The sequence below is a fragment of the Vombatus ursinus genome, unplaced genomic scaffold, assembly GCF_900497805.2.
Source record: "Vombatus ursinus unplaced genomic scaffold, bare-nosed wombat genome assembly UNPS02008961.1, whole genome shotgun sequence".
Lineage (NCBI taxonomy): Eukaryota > Metazoa > Chordata > Mammalia > Diprotodontia > Vombatidae > Vombatus > Vombatus ursinus.
The window spans coordinates 3,298,840-3,317,093 of record NW_020948739.1 but is presented as its reverse complement, the minus strand read 5'-3'; the positions used below and the strand labels follow the sequence as shown (position 1 = coordinate 3,317,093).

The 18,254-nt window shown below is 42.0% G+C and overlaps 1 protein-coding gene across 3 annotated transcripts in view; it reads right to left on the bottom strand.

The window, feature by feature from the left end:
• MATN2 (matrilin 2) overlaps window positions 1-11,550 on the bottom strand; it is a 206,736-nt gene extending 195,186 nt beyond the window's left edge. For all 3 annotated transcript variants that reach the window (XM_027849872.1, XM_027849873.1, XM_027849874.1), the window contains exon 1: window positions 11,300-11,550. The gene's annotated coding sequence lies outside the window, so the exon portion shown is untranslated. The remainder of the gene's footprint in view (window positions 1-11,299) is intronic.
• Window positions 11,551-18,254: the final 6,704 nt, after the last annotated feature.

The window sequence follows — 18,254 nt, the reverse complement described above, 5'->3', positions numbered from 1 at the left end:
CTATCTATCTATCTATCTATCTATCTATCTATCTATCTATCTATCTAACAAGCCTGCAAAAGAACTTGTGAAACTGGGGAGATGAGATTTACTTGATATCCCACAGTGCTGCAACTTGCTGTTCATATTAACCTGGGTAAAAGATCAAAAAAAGTAGGTGAAACCATTCTTGGCTTCTGCCTTAAATCTGTGTCTTAAATTCTAGCCTTCATTATGTATGATTTCCAACAACAAAATCACTGGGCTTTGTTTAGCATACCTGTCAGCAATAAACTTCCCAGTTCCTTTGACTTAAGATTGTGGAATGAGGTGAGGGAAGAAAGAAAAAAACTGAATTCACATGTGATTTTTATCTGCATTTTAAAGCAGATCTGGGTAGAAACTCTTCCTTGGCCGCATTTTTCATCCTAGTTCATGTTACATTTGAAAGTAATAACAATGGGTTTCATTTTTTAAAAATGCTACAGTTTACAGAATCCTAGAATTAGATTTAAGATTGGAAAGTACCTCAGAAGTCACCCAGCCCAAAGGCCCCTCATTTTACAAATAAGGAACTTGAGGCACAAAGAAATTAAATGATTTTCCTAAAGTCACACAGCTGGTAAGTGGCAAAGCCCAGATTCAAGCTTAGCTCTTCTAACTCCAATCCAGCACTTTATCCACAGCGCTGTGTATTATGTGGGAAAGGACCTTGTCTGGTAAGAGATGCACATAGAAAATTCGGATGGGATTCCTCAGTTTAACTTTTTCCTTTCTTTATCGCAAGCTTCTTGAAAACAGAGAAAATCTCGATGGGCTGTGATTTTTGCTATCTGGACAGATCCTGCTTTTCAGGGGGTAGATCTCCCTTATTTACCCTTTCCTTCTTCTTAAATCTGCTGTTTATATCCAGGTCACTGCAATATTAATCAACTTACAGCTTTGGATACCATAATTATTTGGTATCGTTGTCTATACGCAGCTTATTTTATTGTAGTTTTCCTTCCTGGTGGCCAAGAAATACTCATTGCAATGCTCATTCATTTCAAAATATGTTCCACATGTTCTCAGGCTCAAGTCTCTTTTGCCATATTTCCATTTAAGATCAAATCTATACTCAAGTTACTTGATAGTATGTGTGGCCGACATACTTTTAGGATGATGGTTAATCATCACTTACTAAAACAGATCCCTGTGCACATGTTCCATGTCTTCTGATCATTTCAAGAATTGCAGGAGGTTTTTTAGCCGGTTTCTAACAAAACAGCATCCATCCATTTGTCCATCCATCCATCCATTCATTCATTTATTCGACAAGCACTTATGAAGTGTCTTCTAAGTACAAGCCAGTGTACTGGGTGCTGGGAATGCAAAGACAAAAGGAAACATTCCCTGACCTCAAGGAGTTTACATTCCATTTGGGGAGGTGGTATGTATGGAACACAACACACAGATAAGTAAATACAAAACATACATAAAGTAATTTCCAGGAGGAGAGAGGATCAGAATACAATTTGGTGATACTAAAGGACCCCTTTTTGGAAGGAAACTCTTGTTGTTCAATCATTTCACCAACTCTTCGTGACCCCATTTGGGGTTTTCTTGGCAAAGATACTGGAGTGGTTTGCCATTTCCTTCTCCAGCTCATTTTACAGATGAGGAAAATAGGGTTAAGTGACTTGCCCAAGGTCACATAGCTAGTAAGTGTCTGAGGCCAGATTTGAACTCATGAAGGTGAGTCTTCCTGACTTCAAGCTGGATACTCTATGTGCCACCTAGATGCCCCATAAAGAAACTCAGATGCCATTTAATTCAAGCCTCCTAATTCTACAGAGTAAGGTGCTGAGGTCCAGGGAGGTTAAGAAACCTCCTTAAGGTTTTACAAGTAAGTCAGAGGTAGAATAAGAACCCAGCTCCTCTGACTCTAGAACTAGTGATCTTTTCACTATATCAAGATATCCATGAATCAGGAGAACCAGCAAAACACCTTCTTGCAAATGGAACACAAAGTGATTGGAAAGTCTACTTAATCATTTTCTTCTCCACTAAATTACACTCTAATGTTTCATGATGTAGAGATGACTCTGGGTTCCAGAAGGTTATGAATGAATGAAGAAAGAAAAAGCAGTTATGAATGTTTATTCCAGGCTAACCCTAAGACCCTGTTAATGGAACACATTGATTTGACTGGTTCTGCCAAGTTAAAAAAAATGCCTTGAGTAATAATAGCTAGCTAGCATTTATATAGGGCTTACTTACTTTGTGTTGTGCTTAACAATTATTATCTCACTGGATTCTCACAACAACCCTGGGAGGTTGGCACTATTATTAACCTCATTTTACAGATGAGGAAAATGGAGGTTAAATGACTTGCCCAGGGTCATAAAGCTAGTAAGAGTCTGAGGCTAGATTTAAACTCAGGTCTTCCAGACTCCAGACCCAGCACTCAATTCACTGCACCACCTGGTTGAGTATAAGGTCAGTGATGGATTGTGGGTAGTTGTTGGGGAAATCAGCCTAGTGAAGTCACCAGGTTGACCACTGAATAATGTCAAGTCTTCAACCACAGAATATCTCAAGAATAGAATAATAGGATTGCAATCTACATCATTGGAGGAAATAATCACACTTATAAAATCAGGGATTTCCAAAGTATTGAAGCAACCATGGTCTTTTAGAATCGATTCACAGAGCAGAACAGGGAACAGAGGCAGGGAAGAAAATAAAGGGGGGAAAAAAGAAAAAAATTCACATGACAATTTTATGATATAGGTAAAAGGAATAGCAAGTTATACATAATAGATTTGCAGTTTCATGTGCAATCATCTTTGATTATACTATGTTATGGAAATGCTTGTTTTACTTGATAAATTTAAAATAAGATAAATAAAATTTTTTTAAAAAGAATCCACAGCTTTCTTCAGAGCCCGGTTCAAGCTGAGTGCAACCTCCTACACAAAGCCTTTCCTTATTCACCAATCTGCCAGTGCCTCCCCCACTGCCCAAATTACATTGTATTTACTTAGATTCGTAAATGTTGTCTTCTCTAACAGAATACATGCTCCTTAAAGGCAGAAATTATTTGATTTTTGTCCTTATATCCCCATCACTTGGCATAGTGCCATGTACACAGTAGGTGCTTAATTAATATCTGCTGCTTGATTGATATTTTTGAAAGTTATAAAAAGCACTGATAATGTTAGTCTTAATTTTGGACAGACCAAAGATGTAAAAATTAATCAAGATACAAAAGACATAATGTGAGAATTATGTATTTATTTAATTGTTAGAAAGTTTAATTACACGATTATAGGATTTAAAACTGTCCAACTCTCTAATTTTACTGATGAGGAAAGTGAAGGTCAGAGAGGTTAAATGATATACTCAAGGTCACACAAGTAATACTTAAAAGGGCCAGGATTCAAAACCTAAGTCCTCTGATTCTAAACACAGTACTCTTTCCAATACCCAATGCTGTATTATATGGGTCCCTTTCTGTATCATGGATACATATGGTAGACTAGAGTCACATCAAGGTCAATGGAGACCAGGACTCATTTACTGTTATTCTTTGTATTTGGTTATTTTCAATCTAATCCAATAAACATTTATTAAGCACCTACTATATGAAAGGCACTGTGGTAGTGCTGTGGATACAATTAATAAAAAAAGATAGAGTCTCTGCCTTCAAGAAGTCTACAATCTAATAGGGGTGAGACAACACACAAAAAGAGTCAAGATAGGATGGCTGGAGACCAGGGGATATCCAGCTCAGGGGCATCTTGCTCTGTGGAGTGGAAACCAGGCAAGGCAGCCCATACAGAATGAAATAAGTCAAAAAATGTAGATTCTGTCCTGGAAGAAATTAGGTTCCCTCTAGCCCTCTAAACAGATTAATTTCTTCTTAGCAATTCATAGTTGCCAAGCAGAGTCTCTTAGGGTAATCTCCCCATTATTTACACTTCAGGAGACTAGCAGGCCTTTTTCAATGACCTTCTTGGTGTGCTTAAAGAAGCCAGCCACTTACCTCATTATCTCTTTCCTCTGTTATGTGAAATAGATTCACAGCAGAAGAAATTCTAGGTTTTCTGGTGCAACACTTTCCATTGGCACCAAGCTGAGCCAAGTGTTTCTAGACCATCCGTGTTAGGAAAAGGGTATACAATTGGCAGCAGAAAAACAGTGACAGGTACAACCCCTCTTTCCCATACACGTTAAGAGTTCTCCAGGAAACTTTTCTTTTCACGGTACAGTGGCAACTGTTCTGGCTTTGGTGTGCAAGGACCTATATTAAAATCCTGCTTCTAATGCTCATTACCTCTGTGATCTTGGGCAAATCCTCCTGGGACCTAAGTTTCCTCATCTGTGAAATGAGAGAATTAGACTAGTAGACTCTGGGGTCCCTTTCAGCTCTATGTCTATATTCTTTTAGTATCCATTTCCTTCTCCAGCTCCTTTTACAGAGGAGGAAACTGAAGCAAACAGGGTTAAGTGACTTGCCCGGGGTCACACTGCTAAGTAAGTGTCTGAGGTAGAATTTGAACTCGAGTTCTCCTGACTCCATCCTCACACTCTATCCACTGTGCCACCTAGCTGCTTCTAGTTCAGACTCCTGCTAGAAGATAAATATACTTTGGGTGCTGCTGAATTAGTAATTCCATTACTCTTTGACCTGCACCATCTGAATAACTCTCTGGCTTTCCTCTCCAAGTAAGATGCTGCACAGGAACTATGTGGATGATTCTCTTTTTCCACAAAGCATGCTGCATCAGGAAATTCTCTTTTAAGAGGTCCAATTCCTGAACTCTCGAACTTGAAAACTTTTGAACTGGGGCTGAGAAACGTGCACATGACATGTGCTTCAGCAAGAAACGTCTCAGCAACCCAGTTGCTACTATCTCTTGAGCTGGTGGTGTCCAGAAAAACTCTTCTGGCTAGGTTAGATTCCAGGATCACTGCACCTAGAGAACTCAAAATTTCCACTCTTTTCCACAGGAGGCTGGATTTCAGAAACATTGTCCAAAAACTACCCCCTTAGACTAAATGCAAGCACACATTAACCTCTGCCATGGGCTTCTGTCATAAAACCACCATCATTTCCTGCTGGGGTGAGAAAAATGTCCCTATGATGCCTCCAAAGATCCATGCCTTGCAATCAAATCACCTAGGCCACCATCAAATTGATCAGACTCTGCTGAGAAATTCCCTTACAAATGCACCTTCTCCTGGAAACATTTCCCAACCCCTCTTAATTCCAGTGCTGTCCCTCTTCTAATTATTTCCTATTTATCCTGTATGTAGCTTGCTTTGCATATATTTGCTTGCATGTTTTCTACCCTTTTAGATTGTAAGATTTTTGAGGACAGGTACCATCTTTTGCCTCTTTTTGTATCTCCAGTGCTTAGCACTATGCAGTTTGGCATAGCTGATACATAATAAATGTTTATTAATTGGTTTTTTGATATGCCATTTCAATGTCTATTTTTCGACATAGCTTTTTACAATGGCTCATCATTGAAGGACTGGCAAGTCAACAAGCATTTATTAGGCACTTACCATGTGCCAGGCATTCTCAATACAAATATAAGAGAAACAAGGGTCCCTGCCCTCAAAAGCTTACATTCTGACTAGCAGGGTGTGACATTTGTGGAGGGCTCCTTTGCCACAGCAAAGCACAACTAGGTGGCACAATAGAGAGAGCACCAGGCCTGGAGTCAGGAAGACCCAAGTTCAAATTTGGCCTCAGACACTATGTGACCCTGGGCAAGTCATTGAACTCTGCTTCAGTTTTTTCATCTATAAAAAAAGCTGGAGAAGAAAATGGCAAACCACTCCAGTATCTGTGCCAAAAAAACCCCCAAAAACCTAAAGGGTCACAAAGAGCAGACACAACTGAAATAAATGAACAACAATCTTTGCTATACCCGTATATGAGAAGAAAGGGCAGAGAGATGCATTAGCGGATAGAGCACAGAGCACTGGGCTTGGAATCAGAAAGACTCATCTTCTTGAGTTCAAACCCAGCCTCTGACACTTACCAGCTGTGTGACACTGGGCAAGTCATTTAACCCTGTTTACCTCAGTCTTCTCACCTGTAAAATGAACTGGAGAAGAAAATGGCAAACCACTCTAGTATCTTTGCCAGGAAAGCCCCAAAAGGGTCTTGAAGAGTTGGACATGACTGAAACAACTGAACAACAACAAATACAGGAAGAAAATTGTACTATGAAGCACACAGTAATTTAGTTTGAATACAGTTTATTGTCTCTGAGAGGCATGAGTAGAGAACAGGAATTTTTAGTTTATGAAAGCCTCAAGTTCACTCAGTCACTTTTCTTCTCTTGACTGGACAGTAAATCTTTATCCCGCCTTCTAATTTTACAGAAGAGGAAACTGAGGCCCACAAAATGAACCATCTCTAAAGACCCTTCAGCTCTAAGTCTATGATCCTATGGCCCATTTGATTATATGCCAAAGATTAATAATGTTAGCTTCCATCCATATAGCACTTTAGAATATTCAAAGCTCTTTAAACAGGTTATTTGATCCTCACAACAGTCATGGGAGGTAGACAGGACAAATATCATTATGCCAGTTTAACCAAGAAACTAAGGTTCAGAGAAGGTAAGTGATTTGCCCTCATCACACAGCTAGTCAAGGATGGAGCTAGGACATGAATCCAACTCTTCTAATTCCATCTATAAAAATCTTTCCTCTATAATAACTCCCCACCTCACAATTATCATGCCCATTTTACAGATGAGGAAAATAGGCTCAGAGAGGTCAACATTACACAGTCAGAAAATGGCAGAGTTCAGACCCCAAGCCAGGTTTTTCAACTCCAAGTCCAGGGCTCATCCCATCAAACTATGGTGTCTTTAATTCTTAATTTTGTGGTTTTAGGCCTTTTTAAGCTCCACTGTTCCAACCATTAAATGGGCAAATCACTTACCATCTCTGGGCCTCGGTTTCCTCACTTGAAAAATGAGAGGGCTGGACTAGATCAGAGTTCTTAACTTGGGGTCTACGAACTTGCTTTTTTAAAAGTATTTGACAACTTTATTTCAATGTAATTGGTTTCCTTTGTAACCATATGTATTTTAATTAATTCATTTAAAAGCATTATTCTGAGAAGAATACTGAGAAGAAACTGAAACTCTTAACTCTCCTTAATCTATTCCAGTATCTAACCTCTTTGGCACTCACTTTCTTCATCTGTTAAATGGAAGAATTAGACTAGATCATAGTTTTAGGGCTGCAAGAGTTCTTGACTTCTCCATCCCCTCCAAATAACAATCACAGGACTCTAGAAGGGACCTTGGAGATCATTTATCCAATCCCCCCATTTTACAGCAATCTCCTCATTTTACAGTTAAGGAAACTGAGACCCAGAAAATGTGACTTGCCCCAAGGTCAGTCAAATTGGCAGTAGGTGACAGAGCCAAGATCTGAACCCAGGTTTTCTGATTCTAAATCCAGTCCTTTGCACTGTACCAGGTTGTTTCCTAGACAATCCTCTTGACTTTAAGTAGCAAGTTAGTGGCAGAACAGGGACCAATACTAATAATAAGAAGTGATATTTACATTTTAAACAGTACCTACTATGTTCCAGGCTCTGTGCTGTGATAATATTTTACAAATATTATCTCATTTGATCTCACAATAACATTGGAAAGTAGGTGCTATTGTTATGCCCATTTTCCAGTTGTGGAAACTGAGGCAGAGATTAAGTGATTAGAATCCAGGTTTCTTAACTCTCTTCCTAGTGTATTTTTCTACTGTAATATTTGGAATCCCTAGTGATGCACAAGGTGATACTTCCTTTAAAATAAAAATCTGTATTGCTGAATTAGAGTCAGAAGATGTACCTGGATCTCCTTACAAGTCCTAGCCCTCCTTACTGAGTCATTCTGACTTATGTCTTGCCATTGGACTCAGAATGATTCTGAAGGAGAGAGTGAGGCTGATGACGTTGCACAGCCCTGCCTCACTTAAATCCAACTCACTTGCAAGTCAAGACATCACTCTCCAGATGTCACTGTTCTTCTTCAAGCATGAACAACAAAAACAACAAGGCCTCCTTACTACCTACATTACCCTGAGTAAGTCAGTGTGAGAGTTGGAAAGCACCCTAGAAAAATCATCTAGTCCAGCCAAATCTTTTCACAGATGTGGAAACTGAGACCCTGAGAGAGGGATGTGTGAATTGTCCTTATTGTTTATAACATAGCTAAAACTGGAAATCTTGTCACCCAGGTAGTAAGTTACATTAAATTTCTGCTCCCAAGACTATCATAGCACATCATATTAAATAATTTTATCTTCCTAATTCCTTCCTTCTATCCTTGGCACTATTTGGGAATCTGGTTGCTAAGTCATTTCTCTTAAAAAAAAAAAGACAGAGATAATGCCACCTTGGTGTATGATGAGTTGAATAATAAAATTATTTTAAAATAAGATGCAGTAACATTGTTTTTAAATAAGTGAAATCATTTTGAAGAAAATTCATTTTAAATGAAATCCAATAAAATTGTTTCCAAGAAAAAAGAAAGAAAAGAAAATATGACTCTGGGCACCACTAGGGGCACTATTTCTTGCAGCACATAGACCACTAGGATAGCAGTGGGGGAGACCTGGATTCCATCTGCAGTTCTGGCACTCACTTGTCATATGACTTTAGAAAAGTCACTCACTCTCTGTGGACCTTAGTTTCCCCACCTATAGAGACAGAACTAGATGATTTCTAAGGTCTCTTCCAGCTTTATGATTCTATGATTTATAACTTTCAGATTTGTCAAAGGAAAGATTAAGAATGATGAGATGGGAACTGTACCAGGAATACACAGGCATTTTAAAAAATTAGTTCAATAGATGATTCCTTTGGGTGGGGACTGTGGGCTGGAGCTGAGGGGACTTTCTGGAAGTAAGCTATAAAAATGGGACCTCATCATTTTGATTGAAGATTTGGGGGTATTGTCATAGACTACCATGACAATAGTAGCTGTCTATTTTTTAGATGAACAAAGTTCATCAGACTACTACATCAGTTTTTCTGATGAACAAAAATTCATCAGACTACTAAAGAGGTCCATGACACCAAATAAAAGTTCAAGAACCCCTGTCATTGGCAGGCAGCACAGATTAAAACTCAGGTTCTCCAAATGAAGTCTTAGGTCTTAGGGAAGGGAATTCTAATAACCTAGGGATGCTGCTAAAGGTAAAGAGAATACTGGGAAGCATAGCATTGAGAATGGAAGAAATATTTTGAAGGAAGAGTATGGGAAGCTGATAGTTGCTTAAGGAAAGAAGTAACACTTGATTTACAATCTTTCTTTCCACCCCCTCCCCTACCACCCTCAAATTGATGAAACTTCTAATAGCCTGACCCCCCAATTCCTCAACACCTACGATTTTCATCATAGGGAAAAGGCAAAGCATTTGTTATTTTGAATTATCTGCATTAGTGTTCTCAAAGCACTGATAACTGAGTGTTTAGGGGGATATATATTGAAGGCAGCTACAATGTGGAGTTGAGGCGGTGCCAGACTTGGAGCCAGGAACACCTGAGTTTGAATCCTGCTTCAGACCCTGGGCAAGTCACTCAATTTCTCTCAGCCTAAGTTTCCTTATCTGTAAAATTCGGATAATAAAATCTACCTCCCAGGGTTGTTGTACTGACCAAAGGAATTAATACATGCAAAACTCTTTGCAAAGCAAGCCATATAAATGTTAGTTATTATATATTCCCTTTTACTCAGCCATAGAAAACTAGAAGGCACCTTAGAGATCATTACTCCACCCTCCTTATTGTAAAGTCAAAGAGGTTAGAAGGGATATGATCTGCCAAAAGTCACACAGTTAATAGGTCGCAGAGTTGGGGCTCAAACCCAGGTCTCCTGGCTCTCGGTGCTCTTTCCACTATCACCATGCAGATTTTCTCTACATAGAAATTCTTCTGAAAGGTTGTGTGAAAATAAAATTTCGGCAAGGAAACTCACTCCCCAATATACCTTTGGTGTAAATCTGTATTTGCCTAGCTAAGCTGTATTTAAAGTGTTCATTTGAAGATTGTTACAGAGCACTCCACTAAAATCCTATACATGATGGTAGCGAGGTAGCCCTGGGTTCTTGGAAGACAACTGGTAACTCCGAACACACTGCAAACGCTTGGTGATTGTATTGTTATGTCTGTTAGTGGAAGACCAGTGTTAACAAAGGTCAGAAAGGCTTATCACGAAAAGTCTGAACTCTGAGAGACAACCTTTTTGACCAGGGCCACTAGCATAAGGAAGGACCAGATCTTCATTGATAAACATTAATGGTCCTGGAAGTTTTGAAGCAAAAATCACTTATCCCATCACCCCTTGTCAGACACCGAACCAGATTCTAGGAACTCTCTCAAGAAGCATTTGAAGGCTCTCTGTCTTTAGAATAATTAAAACCACACTAAGACATTAGGAACACCCTGTATTTCTATCCATCTCATCCACTTATCTAAAATGTCTGAGGTCCCCACCACATTTTCTTTTCCCCAAGCTCCCCCTAAACTAAATAGGTGAAAAGAAATTTAGACGGAAGAAAGTGAAAGCTCAAATCCGGGTCACTGGGGCTATAAAAACACCCCCCCCCCTTACTCTATTCCAACCCTAAGAGCTCCTAAAGTAAGAGAATTTTAAAAAATCACTTCGAGGTCCCCGAGGTGGCAGTCACTTAGTCATAAATCAATTGCACTGGGCTGCAGGCTCTACACCTTCCCATTTCACGCTGTCTGTGTAGACGCGGTCCGGGAGCCGGCTGCCACTAGGAACCTCCCAAGGATGGCAGACAGAAGCTTTGAGCCTAGAGGCAGGGGCAGCCTTTCCCAGGCCCGTCGATCCGCAGGAGGGCCCCACGGCTCCTTCCCACCCCGCGGTTCAAGGGCGCGCTGCGGTGTCCCGGGCTCCAGGGGCAAAAGTTGCCACTGCCCCTGCCGCGTCTCGCCTCCTGTGGGAGTGAGCCGCGCGGTGTGTTCGCGGCAGGACCGAGGCCAGCCCTGCAGTCGGGGAGGGGACGCGCGGGGGGCGCACACACAGCCGGCGTAGTGCACGCCCCGGCGACCAGGCGCGGAGCGGGATGGCAACGCGGACCCCAGCTAGTCGAGTCCCCGCCTGGAGGCAGACACCGCCCCTCAGCTACGAACTCTCCCTACGGTTTGCTGTCTCCTTGCCCTGCGGGAATAGGGGCGATGAGGCTAACGCCGCCGGCGTCTAACCAGGACTGCTGCGCATACCTGTACCTCTCCACCACGGGAAATCCCGGGGACAGGGAGAGTTCCGCTCACCTGCAGCCTTCACTGCCTCCTTCTCCACTGCTGCTCTTGCGGCCCCGGTAGACAGGGAGCCAAAGGCGAGGCAAGGCGCGGCCACGTCTTCCTCGCTCTCCTTCGTTTCCAAAAAAGCAGGCGGCTCCTCTCCTGGGAACGCTGGAGACCAGGAATCCGTGCCACTGCCTCCGCCGCCGCCGCCGCTGTCTCCTCCTTCCCTTCCTCCTCCAAGTCCCATCCCAGAGCGTTCTCCTCTCCTGTTGCTTGGGCTGCTTCTCTATACGGGCGGGCTAAGGGGCGGGATGGGGGGGACGAGGAGGAGAAGGAGGGGAGGAGGCGTTCTGAAAAAAGGGGAGGGGGAGGGGTGAAGGAAGGGGCATCCTGTTGGAGGATGAGTTGGGGAGGCAGGGAGAGCAAACTAAATGGAGTGGCCCCGTGGCCCAAGTTGTTCTTACTTGGCCGGGCCTTGCCCCTACTTCCTTCGAGTCACTTTTCACGTCCCCCAGATTGTAACGTGGATCTGGAGCCAACAACTCAGCAACGGAACAACGGAGTAGTTGCTGGGGCAGAGGAGGTATCCCCACCGGGCAGGAGGTGGTTTGAAATTGCAGGGACAAAGTGGAGTGAATCAGGGGTTCTGGGCACAGTTTCAGGAGAGGAAGACTGCATTCTCTCAATGATGATGATGATGATGATGATTCTGGTCATAATAATGGGGTTAATATAGAAAAAGAATTGTGACAACTTCCAGGAGCTGTTAGATGGTGCCCACGTTGGAGTGCCCTCCAATCTGATGCCAAGCATTCTGGGATGAGTGTGCCAGAACCCAGAAGAGACAAAGTTCCTGCCCTGGAGGAGTATAAAGTCTAGTTCAGACAAGATGCAGAGCAATTGCATTTCTGTACAGAGTACTCCCTAGATTCCCAGGGAGCCTTCAGTAACATTCTGGGGTCTTTCTGGAGTGAATGAACCTGGGCTATTGGGAGGTTCAAGAACTCACCACATTTTAAACTCTTAAGTACTCTACTCTGCTACTGAGTCAGACAAGTGGGGTCAGGGGGTCTGTAAAAGAGAGCTGGAATCCTTCTACTGGCAAACACTTCACAGACACTGTACCAAATCATTAACTGATCAAACCCGAGAAAAATGCACGCACCAGGTTCAGGTTTTAACAAGCTATGGGGAGAGGCAGGAAGAATCACAAGTGAGTTTCACAAACACTTCTGAAAGTGCCAAAGAGCCTGAGTGACAGTTGCCACCTTGGTTACCCCTTTAGTGATGCTTGGATTTTGTAGTCATTTCTCCTCACAAAAATCCCAGGAGCAAATCAGCAATTGTATCTTTAGTAGAGCAGGAGAAAAAGGGGTTGAGTTCATTGAATGCCAAATAATACCAAAATGTAATCTTTGACTCTGTCCTGTGCCCCACAAATTTGGCTTAGATGATTGCATTTGGTTATTTGTATTGATCCTTTAGGTCAGTTCAATCATCCTTGGGAAGGTGACAGCTAGAGGTCAGAGGGTGGAGGTGAGCCTGCAGGAAGTATGTGGTTTCAGAGATCTCAGAGGCTGAAGAAAAACATCCTTTCTGAAATCTAGGCCAGGGAGAATCCCCTTGGAGCTGGGGAAGTGGAGTTTCAATTTATGGAAATGAAATTATAGTGTCTAATTGTTTCAAAACACTGAGAGTTCAGTAATTTGTCAGGATGCCAGGAGCAGGGGCTTATCCTTGCCCTTCAAGTGTGATCAGAAAATTACAATTGAATATCTACTCCAATGCCATGCAAACTAAAGCAGTCATTTTATTCCTGGGGAATTCTAGTCGGAAAAAAAATCTTCCAAAATAGGAATCTCTGCACAGAAGGCTGAAACTAATGGGCCATAGGAAATGAAAACGGTTTTCTACTTTGATGCTTGGTTTGCATGTTTAACAGAAAAAAATGGAAGCGACAGTTTGTTCACAACTCCCACCACCATCCCTCATACCAGGATAGAAGGAATAACTGTGATCTTCTCATGAGGAAAGATCATGTCCATCATTTTGCTCTTGAAAGGGCCCCTATTTGGACTCCTATGTATTTCCCAGGACAGTCTGAGGCAAGCTACCTCCAGATGTGCATTTTAGGCAACTCCTTACCTAGCAAGATAAGGTAACTCAACACTGAAGTCCTCTCTGGAGTTTAATTACCAATCATTCAAATTCTACTCCAGTGGGCTGGCCATGTAGTGGTAGCCTGAATGCCAAGTTAACATTTACTTAAAAGACCATTTTACAGAGAACTAAAACAAGGCAAGCACTCACAAGGTCAGAAGAAGTCATACAAGGACACTCTCAAATCTTTCTGAAGAACTTTAGCATCAATCATGACACATGGTCGATGCCAGCAAAGGACTGGCCAGCATGGCATGCCACATCAAAGAAGCCACTGTGCTCCCACAAGCAAAGCAGAATAGCAGCAGCCCATAGGAAAGGTGAGATGTGCAAACTTAGAGACATCTCCACCCCAATTGTTCAGACAGACTATTTGTGCCCTACTTGTGGTATCCAAGCTCCATGTTGGACTGATCAGCCATAGCTGAACACACCTTACCCTGACCTTAATATTGTGATGCCATTGGTCCTCTTTGAGTATGAAGAACAAACAACAAACTCCCGCAGCAAAAAATGCTAATGCATAGCTAACTGGTGCATAGGGCAATAGTACCTACATACCATTAGTTCATTAGCAAACAAATTAAAAACAACAAGAAGAAGAAAGCAGAAAACATGTGGAACAACCCCCGGCAAGAATGGGCTGGCCACAAAGTCTTCTGGGATTTATACTTCTTCCCAGTTTGGGAAGGGGAAACTAACATGAGTATCACCCTTGGGGAGGGGGATGGGAAGTGTGTAGGTTTTCACTCAAACCACCAGGGATCTCTTAAGAACAACTAGGAGAGAAGGGAGAGGTTGTGGTCATCCTAGGGCAGTGGCACAACACCATGGCAGGAGCTGATGCCCCAATATCTGAAGTTCCTATATGTAAGACTATGAGAGATGACCCACATTTGAGTGGGTAAGTTTGGAGGTACAAGTGACTGTATCTTTTATCTCTGGTACTTGCTTACCTGGGGGGCAGGTAGGTGGTAAAGTGTATAGAGTACAGGACCTGGAGTCAGGAAGACTCGTTCTCCTAAGTTCAAATCTGGCCTTAGACATTTACTAGCTGTGTGACCCTGGGCAAGTCACCTAAATTAATCCTGTTTGCCTCAGTTTCCTCATCTGTAAAATGAGCTGGAGGAGGAAATGGCAAATCACTCCAGTATCTTTGCCAAGAAAACCAACCCCAAATGGGGTCAAAAAGAGTTGGACATGAATGAAACAACTGAAAAACAACAACTCATCCAGGAGCAGGAGAGAAATAAACCGTCTGAGAAAGGAACAATGGACTGAGAGAGGAACAGTGATGAGTCCATGCCCTACCCTAGTCTCACTTACTATATGTGTTTTTCTTAAAGTTATTCTGTTAAAGAATATTTGCTAGATTTTATGATATCTCTCAAACATCTGTGGTCAATCTGGTCCTTATGTTACCAGGTGTCCTTCGGTTTGTGGCGTGAGGGCACAATGGGAACCACACAGGAGAGAGGGCTGCGAGCAGAGTTAGAGTTTTACTCTCTAAGTTGGGGCATAAGCACAATCCATTTTATAACCACACTTCTAAATGTGAAATCAATATGAATTCAGGCATAAATCTACCTCATAGAGAAGAGTGGAAGTTAGACAAGTAATCATAATTAACACATGAACCACAGAATCACAGAATTTGAGAGTTCAAAGAGACCTCAGTGACCATCTAGTCTAATTCATACACAAAAGGAGTGTTGTTCATCTTTTGTTTTCAGAGAGGACAAACGACATCAAGAGGTGATGTCTTGACTCCTGAGTGAATTGGATTTATTGAGGCAGAGTTGCACAAACCTATAAGCTTCATTCTCTCTTCCAGAGTCATTGGATCCAGAGGCAAGCAAAAGTCAAGGTGACCGGTGATGGCCTGGGATGTGGTGGATGACCTCTGTGTCTTTGATGTCTGACGAACTCTAAGCACTCCATAGCACCTGCTTCAGCCGCCTCCATGGCCATTGGAACAAATTGTTCTCATTCACTTATTCCTCTGGGAGAAGTCTTCCCTTGATTGGGGTAGACACCCCAAACTTACTGACAAGTTTGAGGCCTATAATTCTACTGGGGTTTGGCCACTATGCATACTGCACCTTCTTGGAGCCGTAAGTGAGAGCGGAGTGCCAGGTGGACACCAAAGGCAGATGGGCAGCCCCAAAAGGGGCTCAGCAAGCCCTCACCCCAGAGGTGCTAGTCCTTCTGAACACCCCATAGACCTCACACAAAAGGAATTCCCATTATAACAAACCCCACAAAAACACATCTAGCCTCTGCTTGAAGTCTTCCAAGGAAAGGGAAACCACTTCCTTTTAAGACAACCCATTCATTCCACTTTTGGACCCCTCTAATTGTTGGGGAGTTTTTCCTGACATTTACCTCTTTGTAACTTCTATCTATTGTTCCTGGTTCTGCCCCCAGGGTCCAAACAGAACAAGTCTAATCCCTCATTATATAATAACCTTTAGAATAATTGAAGATCACTATCTTATCCCCAGTGAGTCTTGTTTTTCTCCAGGCTAAACATGCCCAGTTACTTCAACCATTTCTCATGTATCATGAACTCAAAGCCCTGCATCACCCTGGTTTCCATTGTCTATAAGATCTTCAATCTATCAACATATACCAATGCTTGAAGTCATATCCAAAGCTTGCCTACATGCACATGCATGGAGATGTATAACTACTTCTGATTTAGCTGCAGCATCATCTGCAGACCAGGTGGTATGAGCCCTTGTGTGGTGGCCTGCTGACTCTTGCACCTACACTCGAGTTGGTTGTTGGTTTAGCCTACCTATCAGGGTCCTTAGACTTCTATGACCAAACCCAGACTAGTTCATGGTCCAGACTGGCTGTGAGCATTCTCAGATACTATGAGTTGTCTTTGTACCCTAGAGGTCTCCATAGTTGAAGTATTAGGCATGAAAGAAGCTCCATCTGAATTGACCCCTCCTTGGCTTTATTGGCCATGGTGCCCCTCAAAATAAGAAAGTTAGTGGACTTCCTAGAGTGTTGACAGTGTCACTTCCACCATCTACCTTCATCTTCATCACTACCATCTGAGCTTTTATCCAACTCAGTTAGTCTCTCTTTAACTGATGAGAAGCGTTTTTTCCTCAGTCCCTCTTACTGACTGTCCATCTTTCCTCCTGCTCACTTGCATGTCTGATTCATGCTTCACTAGGCAGTAAGTGGCTGAGATTAATTGCTTTGTAAACTACCACCATCATCCACCCCATTTGCACACTCTCTGGGGCTATTGTATAAACAGCCAAGTTGCCTAATCCCTCTGTGTTATGAAGTAGCTTTCCATCAGCCCACTTTTTCATTCCCTATGGACACAAAGATTTCTCAGCAAAACTTTAGTGCCTTCCTGAAGTTCTTGACAGAAACATGTTTCTGTAAGAGCTCTTCTGAGTAGAAGTCATGGCTAGTTGGTCAATAAACTTCCTTCGGCCATTCTCTCAGTGGAGGACATACTGGCTAGTGACTGCATCTTTGTCTTCTGAAATTCCAAAATACAAATCATGGGTAGGCATGGCTCTGGCTCAAACATTTGGGAGTCTGAACTCATCTCACTTTTAAGGAGTAAAACTTTTCATTCTTGTGCTTTTGCTCTTGGTAGTATTGTTTGTATGTATCAAAAATGCCACGTGGTCTCCACTTCATTTCATGGTTTCCACTTCTGCCATTGTCTCAATGGTAAAGTGTTCTCTAGGGAATGAAGTTTGAGTCAAAGAATGTAAATAGAATGTAAATTCCTTGAGGGCAGGGGCAAGCTCACCTTTGTAATTGTATCCCCAGCCTAACCCAATGCCTGGCATATAGTAGGCACTTAAAATGCTCATTGATTGATGGATTGAGTCTCTGGAGTTCATGCTGCTGCTTCTTGACTCGTATCACCTATAGGGCATAGACTGTGGCTTCATTCCTGTTAGTGTTACTAAGATCTCATCTTCTATAGGAAACCTTTTCCAGTCCCTCTTAATTCTAGGGCTTCTCTTATTTACTTCTTATTTGTCCCTCATATAGCTTGTTTGTATATTTATTTGTTTATTGTCTCCCCTTTTAGATTGTAAGCTCCTTGAGGGCAAGGACTGTCTTTTGACATTTTTGTATCCTCAGTGTTTAGCACAGTGCCTGCTACATGATAGGTTAATAAATGTTTAACTTAATAAATGTTTATTGGTAGCTTAATAAATGTTTATTGACTGATTAGTTATTTTCTATATATATGTATATATATACACCAGCAATGCCACATGTTGACTCCACTGAGCCTTCTGCTTAGACTCTTTTAGCATATTGAATAATGTATAATTAAAACCTTCAGGCTATCATTGTACTTAGAAACAGTAAGATGTAGGTCTAGGTTTCTTGATTCCCTCCAAAACCAACATTTCCTTGTGTAGTTTGCTCTAAATGACTCTCCCTTTGACAGAGTGGGTCCTGGGGAATCCACTCTGGAAACGCACTTATTAAAAAATATTTCTTCCACAACATTAGCCCCTGTGGATGCTTTTTATTTCCTGGTTATCATGCCTGTGTATACCACATGTTGTTTATATGCTTCCTATCTCCTTCCAGAGGTAAAAAGTCAATGCATACAAGCTTCAAAAACTTGCTGATGCTTATGCCCTCCAAGTAAGCAATGAGAACTGAAAGCACTTTCCCTCTTGACATATTGAACATAGATTTTGTACTTCTCAGTGACATCTGATGATGTCTTGGCCTGACAAAGATGATTTCCTGCTATTTCTAGATTTCTCTCTCTCTCTCTCTCTCTCTCTCTCTCTCTCTCTCTCTCTCTCTCTCT